This window comes from Dendrobates tinctorius, unplaced genomic scaffold, assembly GCF_039654945.1.
Source record: "Dendrobates tinctorius isolate UK_male_01 unplaced genomic scaffold, ASM3965494v1 ptg000356l, whole genome shotgun sequence".
Lineage (NCBI taxonomy): Eukaryota > Metazoa > Chordata > Amphibia > Anura > Dendrobatidae > Dendrobates > Dendrobates tinctorius.
In genome coordinates this window covers 514,737-535,737 of record NW_027362022.1, presented here as the reverse complement: position 1 = coordinate 535,737, position 21,001 = coordinate 514,737, and the positions used below count along the sequence as shown (strand labels likewise).

At 41.8% G+C, this 21,001-nt stretch overlaps 1 protein-coding gene across 2 annotated transcripts in view; it reads left to right on the top strand.

Annotated features, from left to right (window-relative positions):
• Positions 1-5,486: 5,486 nt before the first annotated feature.
• LOC141075453 (N-acetyllactosaminide beta-1,3-N-acetylglucosaminyltransferase 2-like) overlaps positions 5,487-21,001 on the top strand; it is a 29,201-nt gene continuing 13,686 nt past the window's right edge. Inside the window, exon 1 of one of the 2 annotated variants that reach the window (XM_073562516.1) lies at positions 5,487-5,875. The gene's annotated coding sequence lies outside the window, so the exon portion shown is untranslated. Of the gene's footprint in view, positions 5,876-7,546; positions 7,649-21,001 lie in introns of those variants that run through there. The other variant, XM_073562515.1, reaches the window with a different exon arrangement.

The window sequence follows — 21,001 nt, the reverse complement described above, 5'->3', positions numbered from 1 at the left end:
TTGTACATAGGGGGCAGTATTATATTAGTTATATTCTTGTACATAGGAGCAGTATTATAGTAGTTATTTTCTTGTACATAGGAGCAGTATTATAGTAGTTATATTCTTGTACATAGGGGGCAGTATTATAGTAGTTATATTCTTGTACATAGGAGCAGTATTATAGTAGTTATATTATTGTACATAGGAGCAGTATTATAGTAGTTATATTCTTATACATAGGGGCAGTATTATAGTAGATATATTCTTGCACATAGGGACAGTATTATAGTAGTTACATTCTTGTACATAGAGGCAGTATTATAGTAGTTATATTCTTGTATATAGGAGCAGTATTATAGTAGTTGTATTCTTGTACATAGGGGGCAGTATTATAATAGTTATATTCTTGTACATAGGGGGCAATATTATAGTAGTTATATTCTTGTACATAGGAGCAGTATTATAGTAGTTATATTCTTGTACATAAGGGGCAGTATTATAGTAGTTGTATTCTTGTACATAGGAGCAGTATTATAGTAGTTATATTCTTGTACATAAGGGGCAGTATTATAGTAGTTGTATTCTTGTACATAGGGGGCAGTATTATAGTAGTTGTATTCTTGTACATAGGAGCAGTATTATAGTAGTTATATTCTTGTACATAGGGGGCAGTATTATAGTAGTTATATTCTTGTACATAGGAGCAGTATTATAGTAGTTATATTATTGTACATAGGAGCAGTATTATAGTAGTTATATTCTTATACATAGGGGCAGTATTATAGTAGTTATATTCTTATACATAGGGGCAGTATTATAGAAGATATATTGTTGCTCATAGGGACAGTATTATAGTAGTTATATTCTTGTACATAGAGGCAGTATTATAGTAGTTATATTCTTGTATATAGGAGCAGTATTATAGTAGTTGTATTCTTGTACATAGGGGGCAGTATTATAGTAGTTATATTCTTGTACATAGGGGGCAATATTATAGTAGTTATATTCTTGTACATAGGAGCAGTATTATAGTAGTTATATTCTTGTACATAAGGGGCAGTATTATAGTAGTTGTATTCTTGTACATAGGAGCAGTATTATAGTAGTTATATTCTTGTACATAAGGGGCAGTATTATAGTAGTTATATTCTTGTACATAAGGGGCAGTATTATAGTAGTTGTATTCTTGTACATAGGGGGCAGTATTATAGTAGTTGTATTCTTGTACATAGGAGCAGTATTATAGTAGTTATATTCTTGTACATAGGGGGCAGTATTAGAGTAGTTATATTCTTGTACATAGGGGGCTGTATTATAGTAGTTATATTCTTGTACATAGGAGCAGTATTATAGTAGTTATATTCTTGTACATAGGGGCAGTAATATAGTAGTTATATTCTTGTACATAGGAGCAGTATTATAGTAGTTATAGTCTTGGACATAGGAGCAGTATTATAGTAGTTATATTCTTATACATAGGGGCAATTTTTATTATAAAACCCAAACATAAATACAATTATAATAAAACAAAAATCATCCAGTATTACAAAACACAAACCACTTAGGTAATATATACACAGCACTAATAATCAGATCATATTCATCAATAAATTAAAGTGTCCACACCTGGGGATGGAAAAAGAAAGTTAGAGGGAAAAAAAACAAAAAAAAAACAAAAAAAAAAAACATTATCATATTTTCTAACTGAATTTTACGTTTCTCCATAACGTTATGTTTCTTGGACTCCTTCCAACTTCTAGTGATTTTATCCACCGGAGTTCTGACATAACCTGATTGGCGGCAGCGGTGTGATCGAACGGCTCATTGTGCAATGACACCCGGGTTCTCATGTGCCAGTGATAGTATTTGATGACACTGATTATAATGTACATTGTCTCTCTGTTGATGTTACTAACAGTGGAGGGGACACCATAGATTATGTCAGGATACTTTAGAGTCCGCAGTCTGGGGATTTTTAGATTATCTGACACTTCCTCCCAGATCTTCCTCCCTCCCCAGCAATCACATATAAAGTGCTCCATAGTTTCCTCCTGCTGACAACCAAGGGGACAATTCCGATCAGAGACACACAGATGTTTCAGGTTCCCTCTGACAAAGAGCCGACTATGCAGTGAAAGCCAAGTGACATCAAACAGTTTAGGAGGAAGCCGTTTCCCGTTTAGGAACCTAAGGCTTTCCTGCAGGGTGGTGGTGACACAATCTCTCAGGGCTAGTGGAGAGTAGAAGAAAGTCCTACATACACGAGCATACAGGTCTCTTCTCGTACTGCTCTCCATGTAAGACCTCTCCAGTCCCCACCTCCTAACACACTTCAGACCATAGTCCAGATACTGGGGGAGGTGGTCACCTGTCCATCTCCTCCTCTTGAGACTGCCGCCTCGCACCCAAGATTCTGCAAAAGGCAATATCCAGTACCTGATACTATTTACCCACAGGGAGCTACTGTTTGAGTCCATGTTCCCAAAATTCACCTTTAGAAACAAGGAGTCAAAGAAAACCCTTGGATTCAACATATCCAGCCCACCCTCTCTCCGCCGTAGGTATGTTATTCCCCTCTTTATCAGGTTCATCCTATTCCCCCACAAGAGCTGGAAGAACAGGCTGAAGAGCCTCGCTGAGAAAGATTCTGGTAAAGGGAAAATGACAGAGACATACAAGAAAACGGGGACCAGGTAAGTCTTCAACATTGTGACCCTTTCTCTGTAGGTCAGCCTCCAGTTCTTCCATCGCTGAACCTTTGCATTTCCGGTTTCCAATTTCTCCTCCCAATTTAGCGTGGCATTATCATCCCTCCCAAATTTAACCCCTAGGATCTTAATATGGGTGGAGGCTTTGGAAAACTGCGGCAGATCAAAGCTGGGCTCAGTATCTAATGTCCACAGAGCTTGACTCTTTTCAAGGTTGACCAGAGACCCGGAGGCCTCTGAGTAGCTTCTGATGGACGCAGATAACATCTGCACCTCACGAGGATTGGAGATCACCAGCGTCACATCGTCCGCATAGGCAACAACATTCAGAGGCGGGCAGTGGGGGACCGGCACCCCCTGAAAATCGCACTCCTGCAGTGACCTCAGAAACGGGTCTAGGGCAAAAACATACAGGAGCGGACTCATTGGGCAACCCTGTCTCACCCCCGCCCCAACTCCAAAAGTGTCACCCTGCCAACCATTAATCAGAGGAAAGCTCACCGCCTCTCTGTACAACGTCTTCACCCAATTCACAAATTGTCCCGGAATACCGTACTTTGACAAAGTGGCCCACAGATAGTCATGATCAACCCTGTCAAAGGCTTTAGCCTGGTCCAGACTAACAACATATCTCCCACACCGCAGAGCTTTACATCTCTCAAACATCTCTCGTATCGAGATGACTGCTCCAGAGATGTTCCGCCCTTTTACCGTGCCAAACTGAGAGCCTGCCAACAGTGCCGGGGACAAACAGACTAATCTAGAAAATAGGATCTTTGCTAGAATCTTCCTGTCCACATTCAAGAGGGCAATCGGCCTCCAGTTCTTGATGTCACTCGGCTCTTTACCTTTAGACAGCAGAATTAACGAGGACACTCTCATGGATGGAGGCATCAGGTGATTTTCTAGACAATTTCTATACACATCCACGAGAATTGGAGCCAGGAGGTCTCTGAATTTCTTATAAAATTCTGCTGTTATACCATCTGGACCTGGTGCCTTCTTCAGATATAACTTATCAATAGCCTCCTTAACTTCTTCCACCGTTAATTCTGCTGTCAAAGGAGAAAAGTCCAGATCATTAGTATCAGGCGCTGGAGTTGCCTCCAAGAATTGAGCCATCTTATCTTTATCCAAAACTTTCCTCTGAAACAAGTCAGCATAGTAAGATCTCACCACCTCCAGGATACCCTCCCGTGAATCCTGCAATACACCCTGGGAGTCAATGAGACCCGTGACCATTTTTTTGGCCACCCTCTCCCTGCAATTCTCAAAGGGATCAGGGGCCCCTAAGGACCCATAATCCCGTTCAAGAACCAGGGAGGTATACCTGCTATACTGATACTGCTTTATCTCAGATTTCAGCCGGTCGATCTTCACTTTGTCATCCCCGCCCGCCGAATACAGTGACTCCAATTCTTTGCGCAGCTTTAGGTACTGGCTGTACTTATTCCTCCCTTTATTAACTGACAGTCTCTTTAAGAGGGATCTGATATCCTCCTTGACGTCCTCCCACCAGTCGGTCATGTTGTCATAGAAGTCAACCCTGTCTAGATGAAGCTGGATAAGGGAGTGAACATGGCTCTGAACATAGGCATCATCCAGGAGACTGGAATTAAGCTTCCACAACCCTCTACCAATGTCCGGACGGTTAGAGGAACCCAAAGAGAAGCACAAGGCGAGGTGATCAGAGTAAGGGACGACCTTCTCACTCAGGGCGCCGACAGCCTCAGTAGGACTGACAAAAGCAAAATCTATCCTACTGCTCCTGTTGGAACATGAATACGTGAATTTTGGCTGTCGCCCACCCTGTGTGAAAAGTCGGTCAGTCCTGCCTGCATTATAACGTTATGTAGGACCTTACCGTCCCTGGTCACTGCCCTGCCCGAGGAGCTGTCACCTGATGTCATTATGGCATTAAAGTCCCCCGCCATCACCACTGGAAGAGAAGTGAAGAGGTAAGGCTTGACGTCATTAAACAGCTGGATCCTGTCCGTCACTGTCTGTGGCCCATAGATGTTAATAAGCCGGAGTCGCCTCCCATGGACAGTGACTTCCAGGACCAGACATCTTCCCATGACCACCTCCGTCATCCTATGCACAGTCACATCATTGGTGTTAAACAGGACAGCGACCCCGGCGCAAGGCTCCACAGCCAGTGACCAGAAAGAAGGACCGGACCGCCATTCCCTCTCAGCCTCTCTCATAAGCCCCAGAGATGTCAGTCGTGTCTCCTGCAGGAAGATGACATCTGTGTCCAGATATTTGAGATGTTCATACACCGTGTGTCTAGTTCTCCTCAGCTTAATGCTATTCACATTGCTCGAGGTCACTGTCAATGAGAACCCCGCCATCACAACACAATATAGAAAGAGCAGAGTAATAGCCATCATCATGAGTCAGAGATGTTCTGTCCACCACTGGTGTCCATGTCAGACTCTACCTGAGGGTCTACAGATAAGGGCTTCCGCTTTGGTGGGGGATGGTCCTCTATGTCCCTGTCACACTCAGCATCAACTTTCCTCAACTCTTCCTCATAATCGTCACCATTGGAGTCAGATAAAACTCCATACTTGTTGGACACGACCATCACTCCTGCAGAATTCTGAACCTTCTTACTAGCAGTCTGACCAGTGTCATATTCTGCCTCAGGTTTACGGGAGGATGTGTTCTTTTTCTTCCTTTTATTATTATTAATGCTCCAGTCATCAGATACAGACAGTGATACTGAAGGGGGGGTATCTGAGGCTGCTGGGCCTGATGGACGACCTCCATGTTCCCCTCTGCACTCTGCTTCTCTGGTGCTGCCTGAGTGGACTCCTGGTGGGCATCTGAGCTGGTCAGCATCTCTCCTGACATTAAACACTCCTCCTCATGTGTCCCTGCCACCACATCCTCATCCTCCTGAGCCTCTGCCCCTGCCATCACTAACTCATCAGGGAAGACTCTGCAGATGTTGTGCCAGGCGTCTGGACAGTCCCTGTGAGGGTGGCCCATCCTACCACAGAGGTTGCACCTGACGTCCCGGCAGTCTGCAGCGACATGGCCGATTGCCCCACACAGACTGCACTTCACCACAGTACAGGCGTTAGCCAGATGACCTTTCCCACCACATTTGAAGCACTTTCTGGGTTGCCCGGGATAATAACACCTTCCCTTCTCCCTCCCAATGAAGAAGGAGTTGGGTAAGTGGGCAGTGATGTTATCACATTGCCGAAATTTTACCAAGACCCGCCACCCCATTGTCCAGATACCATCCTCATCTCTGACCTTGGTGAGTCCAGAGACGAGGTCACAGTGTCTCCGGAGCCACACCTCGATGTCCTGTGGAGGAACGGCCTCATTCCAGAAGGTGATATTCACTGTGACAGTGTCCGGCCTGGAGATAGGAACCAACACAAACTTATTCCAGCCCTCAGCATCTCTGAACTTGGGGTAATTGGCCCAGAATCTGTCCAGGTCAGACATGAGCTTGAAGCTGACCTCGTAGCCCTGCCTGTCCTGAAGATTAGACACCGCCAGTATCTCATTTGCCACAAACCCCATCTCGCCGCAGAGCAGCTCTCTCACCACATACCTGCGTTGTGGCAGATCCTCCTTGGCACCTATGTATTTAAACCGCACCACATTAATGCGCTTGAATGTCTGGCCGGTATACCTGGCGCTGGAAGTGAAGGATGGGGCGCCGCGGCTCCAGGCATTCCTGGGGGGCACCTGCCGGGTCACACTGGGCTGACTGACAGGGAGAGGGCCTGCAGCAGGGGGGGCTGTCACACCTTGTGGACTAGATGGCAAAGGGGGATAATCACACATATCCTGCACATTATCATAAGCAGCATCATTATCAGACAGTGCGACGTCCAATACAGAGTGTGAAACCCCTCCAACCCCCGACCCCATGGGCACAGCATCCCCAGCCACAGTCTGTGCTTCAGCCTCAGCCTCATCAGCACAAACAGTCTCACATACACTGTCCTGCTCCTGTGTGGGGCATTCTGGGACCTGTGGTGCCTCCTCTGCAGTCTGAAGTGTATGCTCCTGTTCACACTGAGCTGCCTCGGCCTCATCAACACAAACAGTCTCACATACACTGTCCTGCTCCTGTGTGGGGCACTCTGGGACCTGTGGTGCCTCTGCTGCAGTCTGAAGTGTATGCTCCTGTTCACACTGAGCTGCCTGCTGCTGCAGCTGTTTTCCCTCCTGGAAGCAGAAGCGGGCAGCCTGTAACACTGGCCGTGTCCGCTGCTGGGGGGTCCCGTCGTGAACATCAGGGGTCCTGGCCTCTACAGCACAGTCCTGCTTATAGGAGGCGAACCGCTCGCGGTTCCTGTAGGTCTCTGCCAGGGGCCCCATGCTCTCCAGCACAGATTCAGTGTCCTGCACAACACTCGCCAGCTGTACACCCAGTGTGTTCAGTCTCAGGTCATAGGCCTCATTACTGGCAGGATTAGCGGTCTTTAGACTATAGATGAAGTCTACCTCAATTTGCAGCGCTTTTTTTTGCTGCTGTAACTCACCCAGTTTTCGGACACGTCCCGGTATCTCATCCGCTAGCTGCAGCTCGGGTGCACGCACCGGCCCCACAGGTTTAGTCTTGACCACGGGTACAGGGGTTTTGAAGACAGTCTTGTGCGGGTCCACCACGGATGGTTTTGTGGCCCCTTGGCTGGATGCAGGCTCCGCAGCAGGTTTATCGCTGCCACCTGACTGTGACCGTGTGCGTCCTGACCGCGCCATACTGCCATGCTGCTGTAGGTTCTCCTGCATTGTCTGCCTTTCCAAAGACGTCCGTCTCTGCCTGGAAGCAGCAGAGATGATCTGCACAGCTGGGGCCGATCTCACCTGTGCACCTGGCAGGAGCTGCTTACTGACTGGGGAGCTACAAGACTTCATGTTCTGCTGGTTTCCATCACTCACCAACACTTTACCTTCTTGCTTCTTTGCTGGAACTGGAGAAGGTTTTCCTCCCAAAACTTTACTCACAACTGTTTCCTCCTTCATAGAACTGCTGCAGCTTTGACTCGCTGCATTCACTGGTCTCTGGACACTGGAAGAAATTTTTGAACCCCTCTCTATAATCTTTGAAAATTCTTGGAGAACAGGAGAAATGCCAGAAGACTGGAGAAGAGCAAATGTTGTTCCTATCTTCAAAAAGGGGAAGAAGGTGGACCCAGGCAACTATAGGCCGGTGAGTCTGACTTCTATACCAGGAAAGATCTTTGAACAAATTATTAAACAACATGTATGTCAGTACCTGGATAAGAATGAAGTGATCAAACAGAGTCAGCATGGGTTTGTAACTAATAAGTCATGTCAGACTAACTTAATTTCCTTCTATGACGGAATCACTGATTGGGTGGATCAAGGAAATGCTGTAGATATAGTATATCTTGACTTCAGCAAAGCATTTGACAAAGTCTCTCATACAATCCTTATTGAAAAAATGATTAAGTATGGAATGGACAAGGCAACTGTTAGGTGGATTCATAACTGGCTTAGTGATCGGACCCAAAGAGTGGTCGTAAATGGCTGCACATCCAGTTGGAAGAATGTCTCAAGTGGGGTACCACAGGGCTCTGTCCTGGGCCCTGTATTGTTCAACATCTTTATCAACGATTTAGATGAAGGAATTGAGGGTAAACTGATTAAATTTGCTGATGACACAAAGCTAGGAGGGATAGCTAATACTAGAGAAGAGAGAGAGAGGATTCAAAAAGATTTAAATAAACTGGAGAAGTGGGCAGCAACAAACAGAATGGTTTTTAACAGGGAGAAATGCAAAGTACTACATCTGGGCAATAAAAATGGAAAAAGCATATATAGAATGGGAGGAATAGGGCTAAGTGACAGCACATGTGAAAAAGACTTGGGTATACTAATAGATCACAGACTGAATATGAGTCAACAGTGTGATGCAGCAGCAAAAAAGGCAAATGCAATTCTAGGATGTATTAACAGAAGCATACAGTCTAGATCACGTGAAGTCATTATTTCCCTCTACTCCTCTTTGGTCAGACCTCATCTGGAATATTGTGTCCAGTTTTGGGCACCACATTTTAAAAAAGACATCAACAAACTGGAGCAAGTTCAGAAAAGAGCGACCAGAATGGTGACCGGTCTGCAAACCCTGTCTTATGAGGAAAGGTTGCAGGATTTGGGAATGTTTAGTTTGCAAAAGAGAAGACTGAGAGGAGACTTAATAGCTGTCTACAAATATCTAAAGGGCTGTCACATTGTAGAAGGATCAACTTTATTCTCATTTGCACAAGGAAAGACTAGAAGCAATGGGATGAAACTGAATGGGAGGAGACACAGATTAGATATTAGAAAAAACTTTTTGACAGTTAGAGTGATCAATGAGTGGAACAGGCTGCCACGAGAAGTGGTGAGTTCTCCTTCAATGGAAGTCTTCAAACAGAGGCTGGATAGACATCTGACTGGGATGATTTAGCGAATCCTGCTTTGAGCAGGGGGTTGGACCAGATGGCCCAGGAGGTCCCTTCCAACTCTACGATTCTATGATTCTATGATTCTATGACTCACAGTGGCTTTGGGATTAACATTCCCATTGGTAGAAGCCTGGGAGGCTAGTCCCAGTGTAGGACGGGAAGCCTGGGCCTTGCCTGGGGAGCTTCCCCGCCCAGGGTGGCCCCTCCCTGGGCTTGCTCCAGACATCAGGAGAACCACTGACACACAACCTCACAGCTAGGAGGCAGTATTATAGTAGTTATATTCTTGAACATAGGAGCAGTATTATAGTAGTTATATTCTTGTATATAGGGGCAGTATCATAGTAGTTATATTCTTGTATATAGGGGACAGTATTATAGTAGTTGTATTCTTGTACATAGGGGCAGTATTATAGTAGTTATATTCTTGTACATAGGAGCAGTATTATAGTAGTTATATTCTTGTACATAGGGGGCAGTATTATAGTAGTTACATTCTTGTACATAGGGGGCAGTATTATAGTAGTTATATTCTTGTACATAGGAGCAGTATTATAGTAGTTATATTCTTGTACATAGGGGGCAGTATTATAGTAGTTATATTCTTGTACATAGTGGCAGTATTATAGTAGTTACATTCTTGTACATAGGGGGCAGTATTATAGTAGTTATATTCTTGTACATAGGGGGCAGTATTATAGTAGTTACATTCTTGTACATAGGGGGCAGTATTATAGTAGTTATATTCTTGTACATAGGGGGCAGTATTATAGTAGTTACATTCTTGTATATAGGGGGCAGTATTATAGTAGTTATATTCTTGTACATAGTGGCAGTATTATAGTAGTTACATTCTTGTACATAGGGGGCAGTATTATAGTAGTTATATTCTTGTACATAGGGGGCAGTATTATAGTAGTTACATTCTTGTACATAGGGGGCAGTATTATAGTAGTTATATTCTTGTACATAGGGGGCAGTATTATAGTAGTTACATTCTTGTATATAGGGGGCAGTATTATAGTAGTTATATTCTTGTACATAGGAGCAGTATTATAGTAGTTATATTCTTGTACATAGGGGGCAGTATTATAGTAGTTATATTCTTGTACATAGTGGCAGTATTATAGTAGTTACATTCTTGTACATAGGGGGCAGTATTATAGTAGTTATATTCTTGTACATAGGGGGCAGTATTATAGTAGTTACATTCTTGTACATAGGGGGCAGTATTATAGTAGTTATATTCTTGTACATAGGGGGCAGTATTATAGTAGTTACATTCTTGTACATAGGGGGCAGTATTATAGTAGTTATATTCTTGTACATAGGAGCAGTATTATAGTAGTTATATTCTTGTACATAGGGGGCAGTATTATAGTAGTTATATTCTTGTACATAGTGGCAGTATTATAGTAGTTACATTCTTGTACATAGGGGGCAGTATTATAGTAGTTATATTCTTGTACATAGGGGGCAGTATTATAGTAGTTACATTCTTGTACATAGGGGGCAGTATTATAGTAGTTATATTCTTGTACATAGGGGCAGTATTATAGTAGTTATATTCTTATACATAGGGGCAGTATTATAGTAGTTATATTCTTGTACATAGGTGCAGTATTATAGTAGTTATATTCTTGTATATAGGGGGCAGTATTATAATAGTTATATTCTTATACATAGGGGCAGTATTATAGTAGTTATATTCTTGTACATAGGTGCAGTATTATAGTAGTTATATTCTTGTACATAGGTGCAGTATTATAGTAGTTATATTCTTATACATAGGGGGCAGTATTATAGTAGTTATATTCTTGTATATAGGGGGCAGTATTATAGTAGTTATATTCTTGTACATAGGGAGCAGTATTATAGTAGTTATATTCTTGTACATAGGTGCAGTATTATAGTAGTTATATTCTTATACATAGGGGCAGTATTATAGTAGTTATATTCTTGTATATAGGGGGCAGTATTATAGTAGTTATATTCTTGTACATAGGGAGCAGTATTATAGTAGTTATATTCTTGTACTTAGGAGCAGTATTATAGTAGTTATATTCTTGTACATAGGAGCAGTATTATAGTAGTTATATTCTTGTAAATAGGAGCAGTATTATAGTAGATATGTTCTTGTACATAGGGGCAGTATTATAGTAGTTATATTCTTGTACATAGGAGCAGTATTATAGTAGATATGTTCTTGTATATAGGAGCAGTATTATAGTAGTTATATTCTTGTAAATAGGAGCAGTATTATAGTAGTTATATTCTTGTACATAGGGGCAGTATTAGGCTGTGTGCACACGCTGCGGATTCCGCTGCGGACACGCAGCGGTTTTGGCCGCTGCGGACACTCAGCAGTTTTAGCTGCGGTGTACAGTACCATTCATTTGAATGGCAAAAAAAAAACGCTGTGCCGACGCTGCGGAAAAAACCGCGCGGATTTGCTGCGGTTTTGAATCCGCAGAAAGAATTGCATGTCAATTCTTTCTGCGGAAACCGCTGCGGGTTCCTATCTCCACCATTGTGGAGATAGTGAATCCGCAGGACCAAACCGCAGGCAAAACCGCAGATAATCCGCAGGTCTTTGGACCTGCGGATTATCTGCGGTTTTTGCAAAATCCGTGCGGATTAATCCGCAGCGGAATCCGCAGCGTGTGCACGTACCCTAATAGTAGTTATATTCTTGTATATAGGGGCAGTATTATAGTAGTTATATTCTTGTACATAGGGGCAGTATTATAGTAGTTATATTCTTGAACATAGGAGCAGTATTATAGTAGTTATATTCTTGTACATAGGGGCAGTATTATAGTAGTTATATTCTTGTATATAGGGGCAGTATTATAGTAGTTATATTCTTGTACATAGGGGCAGTATTATAGTAGTTATATTCTTGAACATAGGAGCAGTATTATAGTAGTTATATTCTTGTATATAGGGGCAGTATTATAGTAGTTATATTCTTGTATATAGGGGACAGTATTATAGTAGTTGTATTCTTGTACATAGGGGCAGTATTATAGTAGTTATATTCTTGTACATAGGGAGCAGTATTATAGTAGTTATATTCTTGTACATAGTGGCAGTATTATAGTAGTTATATTCTTGTACATAGGAGCAGTATTATAGTAGTTATATTCTTGTACATAGGGGCAGTATTATAGTAGTTATATTCTTGTATATAGGGGCAGTATTATAGTAGTTATATTCTTGTACATAGGTGCAGTATTATAGTAGTTATATTCTTATACATAGGGGCAGTATTATAGTAGTTATATTCTTGTACATAGGTGCAGTATTATAGTAGTTATATTCTTGTATATAGGGGGCAGTATTATAGTAGTTATATTCTTGTACATAGGAGCAGTATTATAGTAGTTATATTCTTATACATAGGGGCAGTATTATAGTAGTTATATTCTTGTACATAGGTGCAGTATTATAGTAGTTATATTCTTGTATATAGGGGGCAGTATTATAATAGTTATATTCTTATACATAGGGGCAGTATTATAGTAGTTATATTCTTGTACATAGGTGCAGTATTATAGTAGTTATATTCTTGTACATAGGTGCAGTATTATAGTAGTTATATTCTTATACATAGGGGGCAGTATTATAGTAGTTATATTCTTGTATATAGGGGGCAGTATTATAGTAGTTATATTCTTGTACATAGGAGCAGTATTATAGTAGTTATATTCTTGTATATAGGTGCAGTATTATAGTAGTTATATTCTTAAACATAGGGGGCAGTATTATAGTAGTTATATACTTGTATATAGGGGGCAGTATTATAGTAGTTATATTCTTGTACATAGGGAGCAGTATTATAGTAGTTATATTCTTGTACTTAGGAGCAGTATTATAGTAGTTATATTCTTGTACATAGGGGCAGTATTATAGTAGTTATATTCTTGCATATAGGAGCAGTATTATAGTAGTTATATTCTTGTACATAGGAGCAGTATTATAGTAGTTATATTCTTGTACATAGGGAGCAGTATTATAGTAGTTATAATCTTGTACATAGGAGCAGTATTATAGTAGTTATATTCTTGTACATAGGAGCAGTATTATAGTAGTTATATTCTTGTACATAGGAGCAGTATTATAGTGGTTATATTCTTGTATATAGGAGCAGTATTATAGTAGTTATATTCTTGTACATAGGGGCAGTATTATAGTAGTTATATTCTTGCATATAGGAGCAGTATTATAGTAGTTATATTCTTGTACATAGGAGCAGTATTATAGTAGTTATATTCTTGTAAATAGGAGCAGTATTATAGTAGATATGTTCTTGTACATAGGGGCAGTATTATAGTAGTTATATTCTTGTACATAGGAGCAGTATTATAGTAGATATGTTCTTGTATGTAGGAGCAGTATTATAGTAGTCATATTCTTGTACATAGGAGCAGTATTATAGTAGTTATAGTCTTGTAAATAGGAGCAGTATTATAGTAGTTATATTCTTGTACATAGGGGCAGTATTATAGTAGTTATATTCTTGTATATAGGGGCAGTATTATAGTAGTTATATTCTTGTACATAGGGGCAGTATTATAGTAGTTATATTCTTGTACATAGGAGCAGTATTATAGTAGTTATATTCTTGTACATAGGGGCAGTATTATAGTAGTTATATTCTTGTATATAGGGGCAGTATTATAGTAGTTATATTCTTGTACATAGGGGCAGTATTATAGTAGTTATATTCTTGTACATAGGAGGCAGTATTATAGTAGTTATATTCTTGTACATAGGAGGCAGTATTATAGTAGTTATATTCTTGCACATAGGGGGCAGTATTATAGTAGTTATATTCTTGTACATAGGAGGCAGTATTATAGTAGTTATATTCTTGTACATAGGAGCAGTATTATAGTAGTTATATTCTTGTACATAGGGGGCAGTATTATAGTAGTTATATTCTTGTACATAGTGGTAGTATTATAGTAGTTATATTCTTGTACATAGGAGCAGTATTATAGTAGTTATACTCTTGTACATAGGGGCAATTTTTATTGTATAAAACCCACAAATACAATTAAAATAAACAGAATTCTTCCTTAATACAAAACATAAATTCTCATGAATGCATCAGACAATAATTATAGAACTAAATTAATACATTAGGAATAAAGGTAACTTAGAGTTCACTCCTGTTGAAGGAAGAATATGAAATAAACACTTTTAGTAACATGATCATGTTATTATCCCACAGACACATTCCTCCACAGTTTCTCATTACTATGACTTTTCTTTATCTCTATCGCTCTTATCCATCTGAGCTCGGACAGTATCTTTGTGGCTGCGGTGACGGGATGGAAGGGCTCGCTGTGGAGGGACACTCGGGTTCTCAAGTGCCAGTGGTAATACTTAATGGTGGTAATGATCAGGTACATTGTCCCATAGTCGATGGTACCGTCAGTGGATGGGACTCCATAGATAATGTCAGGGTAATTCAGGGACAGCAGTCTGGGGATTTTCAGCTTGGTCGATACTTCCGTCCATATTTCCCTACCTCCCCAGCAATCACAAATGAAATGCTCCATGGTTTCCTCCTGCTGACAACCAAGGGGACAGTTCCGATCCGAAACACTTAAATATTTTAAGTTCCCCCTCACAAAGAGCTTCACATGTAGCGACAGCCAAGCAATGTCAAAAAACTTTGCTGGAAGTCGCCTTCCGTTGAGGAATCGGAGACTGTCCTGAAGGGTACTAGTGGCACAATCTCTTAGGGCCAGTGGAGAGTGGAAGAAAGTCCTACATATAAGAGCACACAGATCTTTCCTCGTATTACTCTCAACGTAAGACTTCTCCAGTCCCCACTTCCTGACACACTTCAGACCATATTCCAGATACTGGGGGAGGTGGTCACCTGTCCATCTCCTCCTCTTGAGACTGCCGCCTCGCACCCAAGATTCCGCAAAAGGCAATATCCAATACCTGATACTATTCGCCCACAGGGAGCTACTGTTTGAATCCATGCTCCCAAAATATACTTTCAGAAACAAGGAGTCAAAAAAAACCCTTGGATTTAACGTATCCAGCCCGCCCTCACTCTGCTGTAGGTACGTCATTCCCCTCTTTATCAGGTTCATCCTGTTCCCCCACAAGAGCTGGAAGAACAGGCTGAGGATTCATAGAATCATAGAATCATAGAATCGTAGAGTTGGAAGGGACCTCCTGGGCCATCTGGTCCAACCCCCTGCTCAAAGCAGGATTCGCTAAATCATCCCAGTCAGATGTCTGTCCAGCCTCTGTTTGAAGACTTCCATTGAAGGAGAACTCACCACTTCTCGTGGCAGCCTGTTCCACTCATTGATCACTCTAACTGTCAAAAAGTTTTTTCTAATATCTAATCTGTGTCTCTTCCCATTCAGTTTCATCCCATTGCTTCTAGTCTTTCCTTGTGCAAATGAGAATAAAGTTGATCCTTCTACAATGTGACAGCCCTTTAGATATTTGTAGACAGCTATTAAGTCTCCTCTCAGTCTTCTCTTTTGCAAACTAAACATTCCCAAATCCTGCAACCTTTCCTCATAAGACAGGGTTTGCAGACCGGTCACCATTCTGGTCGCTCTTTTCTGAACTTGCTCCAGTTTGTTGATGTCTTTTTTAAAATGTGGTGCCCAAAACTGGACACAATATTCCAGATGAGGTCTGACCAAAGAGGAGTAGAGGGAAATAATGACTTCACGTGATCTAGACTGTATGCTTCTGTTAATACATCCTAGAATTGCATTTGCCTTTTTTGCTGCTGCATCACACTGTTGACTCATATTCAGTCTGTGATCTATTAGTATACTCAAGTCTTTTTCACATGTGCTGTCACTTAGCCCTATTCCTCCCATTCTGTATATGCTTTTTTCATTTTTATTGCCCAGATGTAGTACTTTGCATTTCTCCCTGTTAAAAACCATTCTGTTAGTTGCTGCCCACTTCTCCAGTTTATTTAAATCTTTTTGAATCCTCTCTCTCTCTTCTCTAGTATTAGCTATCCCTCCTAGCTTTGTGTCATCAGCAAATTTAATCAGTTTACCCTCAATTCCTTCATCTAAATCGTTGATAAAGATGTTGAACAATACAGGGCCCAGGACAGAGCCCTGTGGTACCCCACTTGAGACATTCTTCCAACTGGATGTGCAGCCATTTACGACCACTCTTTGGGTCCGATCACTAAGCCAGTTATGAATCCACCTAACAGTTGCCTTGTCCATTCCATACTTAGTCATTTTTTCAATAAGGATTGTATGAGAGACTTTGTCAAATGCTTTGCTGAAGTCAAGATATACTATATCTACAGCATTTCCTTGATCCACCCAATCAGTGATACCGTCATAGAAGGAAATTAAGTTAGTCTGACATGACTTATTAGTTAGAAACCCATGCTGACTCTGTTTAATCACTTCATTCTTATCCAGGTATTGACATACATGTTGTTTAATAATTTGTTCAAAGATCTTTCCTGGTATAGAAGTCAGACTCACCGGCCTATAGTTGCCTGGGTCCACCTTCTTCCCCTTTTTGAAGATAGGAACAACATTTGCTCTTCTCCAGTCTTCTGGCACTTCTCCTGTTCTCCAAGAATTTTCAAAGATTATGGAGAGGGGTTCAAAAATTTCTTCTGCTATCTCCTTCAGTACTCTGGGGTGTAATTCATCTGGACCTGGAGACTTGAATTCATTTAGGTTAGCTAAGTGTTTCCTCACTATCTTTCTGTTTATAGATATCCTGGATTCTTCTATTCCCTTAATAGGACAGTGAATAACAGTTGATGTTGCATTTCCTTTCTGAGAGAAAACAGATGCAAAATAGGAATTTAAAAGTTCAGCCTTCTCAACATCCTGTCTTACCATTTCATCATTTTCATCCTGTAAAAATCCTATAGCATCTTTGACTTTTCTTTTACTTTTGACATATCCCCAAAATCCTTTATTATTGCTTTTGACATCTCTTGCAAGCCTCAGTTCATTTTCAGCTTTAGATAATCTGATTTGTGCCCTGCAGGTTCTGCAGACAGCATTATATTCTTCTTTAGATATGCCTCCCTCTTTCCATTTTATAAACATTTTTTTCTTCCTTTTTAGCATGTGCTTAAGTTCTGTGTTCATCCATCCTGGTTTCCTTAAATGCTTCCTATTCTTCCCTCTTTTCGGAATTGTTAACAACTGTGCTTTGAGAATTTCATTTTTCAAAATTTCCCATCCTTCCTGGACATTTTTGTCTTTAAGGATATCCAGCCATTGGATCCCTCCAATTCTCTTTCTGAATCCCTTAAAATCTGCCTTTCTGAAATCTAACCTTGACGTCTGAGTCTTCACAGGTCTTCCACCTCTAGTAATCCAAAATTCTAAAATAGCATGGTCGCTACCTCCTAGGGTCCCAGCCACTTTTACCTCCTCAACCATTTCCTCCCTGTTTATAAGGATTAGATCCAAGGTAGCAGTTCCCCTTGTTTTCTCCCTTACCTTTTGGAAGATAAAGTTGTCAGCAAGAGAGGATAAGAATTTCCTTGACCGGTTAGTTTTGCCTGAGAGAGATTCCCAACAAATGTCTGGATAGTTGAAATCTCTCATGACAACTATGTCATATTTTTTGGAGAACTTGGCCATCTGATGCATAAAGAGTTCATCTATATCTTCAGCTTGCACAGGCGGCCTGTAGTAAATGCCTACAATGGTGTCCTTTCCATTGTTCTGTCCTTGTATTCTTACCCAAACAGTTTCCACAGAACTCCCAGTCTCTGAAGCTTCAATCTCTGTGCAGATATACGCGTTTCGAACATACAATGCGACACCCCCTCCTCGTTTATCAAGTCTGTTTCTTGCAAATAAGTTGTATCCTTCTAGTCTTGTATTCCAATCATGTGTATTGTCCCACCAAGTTTCAGTGATTCCAATGACATCATATTTCTTTTCCTGTGTTAGTAGTTCCAATTCTCCTTGTTTGTTGCCCATGCTTTGTGCATTAGTATAGAAACATTTTAGTTTGTGATTGGTTTCTCTTTCTCCAATATTTTTATTAATTAGATTCTTTCGTCTTTGTTCTTCCTTTCCACTTCTAATAGCAGAGTTCTCAATAGCATTTGTCAGGTGTATGGCTTTTTCTGGTCTTTTGCTTCCCTTCCCATGTTGTTCTAGTTTAAAGCTCTCCTTACAAGTGTAGCAAGGCGACTTCCAAATACATGCTTTCCAGTCTTCGTAAGGTGCACCCCATCTCTAGCAAGTAGTCCATCGTATAAGTAGTTCACTCCGTGATCCAGAAATCCAAATCGTTGCTGACGGCACCATCGACGTAGCCAGTTGTTCACCTGCAGAATCTTATTCCACCTCCTTGTTCCATGGCCATCCACTGGGAGGATGGAAGAGAAGACCACCTGCGCTCCCAGTTCTTTCACTTTCTTGCCTAAGTCTTCAAAGTCTCTGCAGATGATTTCCAGGTCGTTTCTTGCGGTGTCATTTGTCCCCACATGTAGTAGCAGGAATGGGTAGTCATCTGTAGGTCTGAAGAGTCCTGATATCCTGTCAGACACATCTTTAATTTTTGCACCTGGAAGACAGCACATTTCTCTTGTAGTTATATCCGGTCTGCAGATAGCGGCCTCTGTTCCTCTCAGCAGGGAATCCCCCATGACCACCACTCTCCGTTTCTTCTTCACAACATTTTTCTTTCTCCACCCAGGAGGACTCTGAAGGCGTACAAGGTTGCTGTTTGTTGGCAAAGTCTTATCCTGATGTATTTCTTCATCGTTTTCCTGCGTGAGAGCCTGGTACTGGTTTCTGAGCAGTATGGGTGCTGACTGCCTCCTGATCCTCCTGCTTCTCTGGGTCACATGTCTCCATTCCTCTGTTTCTTCAGGTGCACTTCGAATTTCTTCTCTTTCTGTAACATGAAGAGATAATTCTGCTCTGTCCAAGAACTCGTCACCTTCCTTAATGATCTTCAACGTAGCCAACCTCTCTTCGAGATTTTGCAACTTTTCCTCCAACAGGGACACAAGCTTGCATTTGTGGCATGTGAAGTTTGGCTTTTCCACTGGTAAGTCTGTGAACATGTAGCAAGAAATGCAGCTCACCAAATGGCTCCTGGCCTCTTCCATATTGAGATTTCTTAAAAGTGATGAAAGATGAGCCAAAATTCGCGCACCTATCGGCACGCGGTTTTTCCAATTTCCTCTTTTCAGCTGCAACGGCCAAAACCCAGTGATCGTTGAGCTCGCGGAGACTCTTCACTTATCCCAGAAGGCACTGGGAATATGCAAATGATCTCCTCAAGACTCTTCCCCTGGTTTTCCGATTTCCTCTTCTCAGCTGCAACCGCCAAAACCCAGTGATCGTTGAGCTCGCGGAGACTCTTCACTTATCCCAGAAGGCACTGGGAATATGCAAATGATCTCCTCAAGACTCTTCCCCTCGCCGAGAAGGATTCTGGCAAAGGAAAAACGACAGAGACATACAAGAAGATTGGGATGAGGTACGTCTTCAACATAGCAACCCTTTCTGTGTAAGTCAGCCTCCAGTTCTTCCATCGCTGAACCTTTGCATTTCCGGTCTCCAATTTTTCCTCCCAATTTAGGCTGGCATTATCTTCCCTCCCGAATTTAACCCCTAAGATCTTAATATGGGTTGAGGCCTTAACAAACTGCGGCAGATCAAAGTCTGGGTCAGATTGCAATGTCCACAGAGCTTGACTCTTCTCAAGGTTGACCAGAGACCCGGAGGCCCCTGAGTAACTTATGGCCGCGGACAACATCCGCACCTCATCAGGATTAGATATCACCAGCGTCACATCATCCGCGTAGGCAACCACTTTCAGAGGCAAGCAGTGGGGGACCGGCACCCCCCCAAAAGTTACACTCCTGCAGTGACCTCAAAAACGGGTCTATGGCAAAAACATACAGGAGTGGACTCAGCGGGCAGCCCTGTCTCACCCCCGCCTCAACTCCAAAAGTGCCACCCTGCCAACCATTAATCAGAGGAAAGCTCACCGCCTCTCTGTACAAAGTCTTCAGCCAATCCACAAATTGTCCCGGAATACCGTACTTTGACAAAGTGGCCTACAGATAATCATGATCAACTCTATCAAAGGCTTTAGCCTGGTCCAGACTGACAACATATCTCCCACACCGCAGAGCTTTACATCTCTCAAACATCTCTCGTATCGAGATGACCGCTCCAGAGATGTTCCGCCCTTTTACCATGTCAAACTGAGATCCTACCAACAGTGCCGGGGACAAACAGACTAACCTAAAAAACACGATCTTTGCCGGAATCTTCCTGTCAACATTCAAGAGGGCAATCATCCTCCAGTTCTTGATGTCGCTCGGCTCCTTACCTTTAGACAGCAGAATTAATGAGGACACTCTCATGGATGGAGGAATCAGGTGATTTTCTAGACAATTTTTGTAAACATCCACAAGAATTGGAGCCAGGAGGTCTCTGAATTTCTTATAAAATTCTGCTGTTATAACATCCGGACCTGGTGCCTTCTTCAGATGTAACTTATCAATGGCCTCCTTAACCTCCTCCACCGTTAATTCTGCTGTCAAAGGAGAAAAGTCCAGATCATTAGTATCAGCTGTTGGAGTTGCCTCCAAGAATTGAGTCATTTTATGTTTATCCAAAGCCTTCCTCTGAAACAAGTCAGTATAATAAGATTTCACAACCCCCAGGATACCCTCCCGAGATTCCTGCAATACACCCTAGGAGTCAATGAGACCTGTGACCGATTTATTGGCCACCCGCTCCCGGCAATTCTCAAAGGGATCAGGAGCCCCTAGGACCCCATAATCCCATTCGAGAACCAAGGAGGTATACCTGCTGTACTGATACTGCCTGTCAC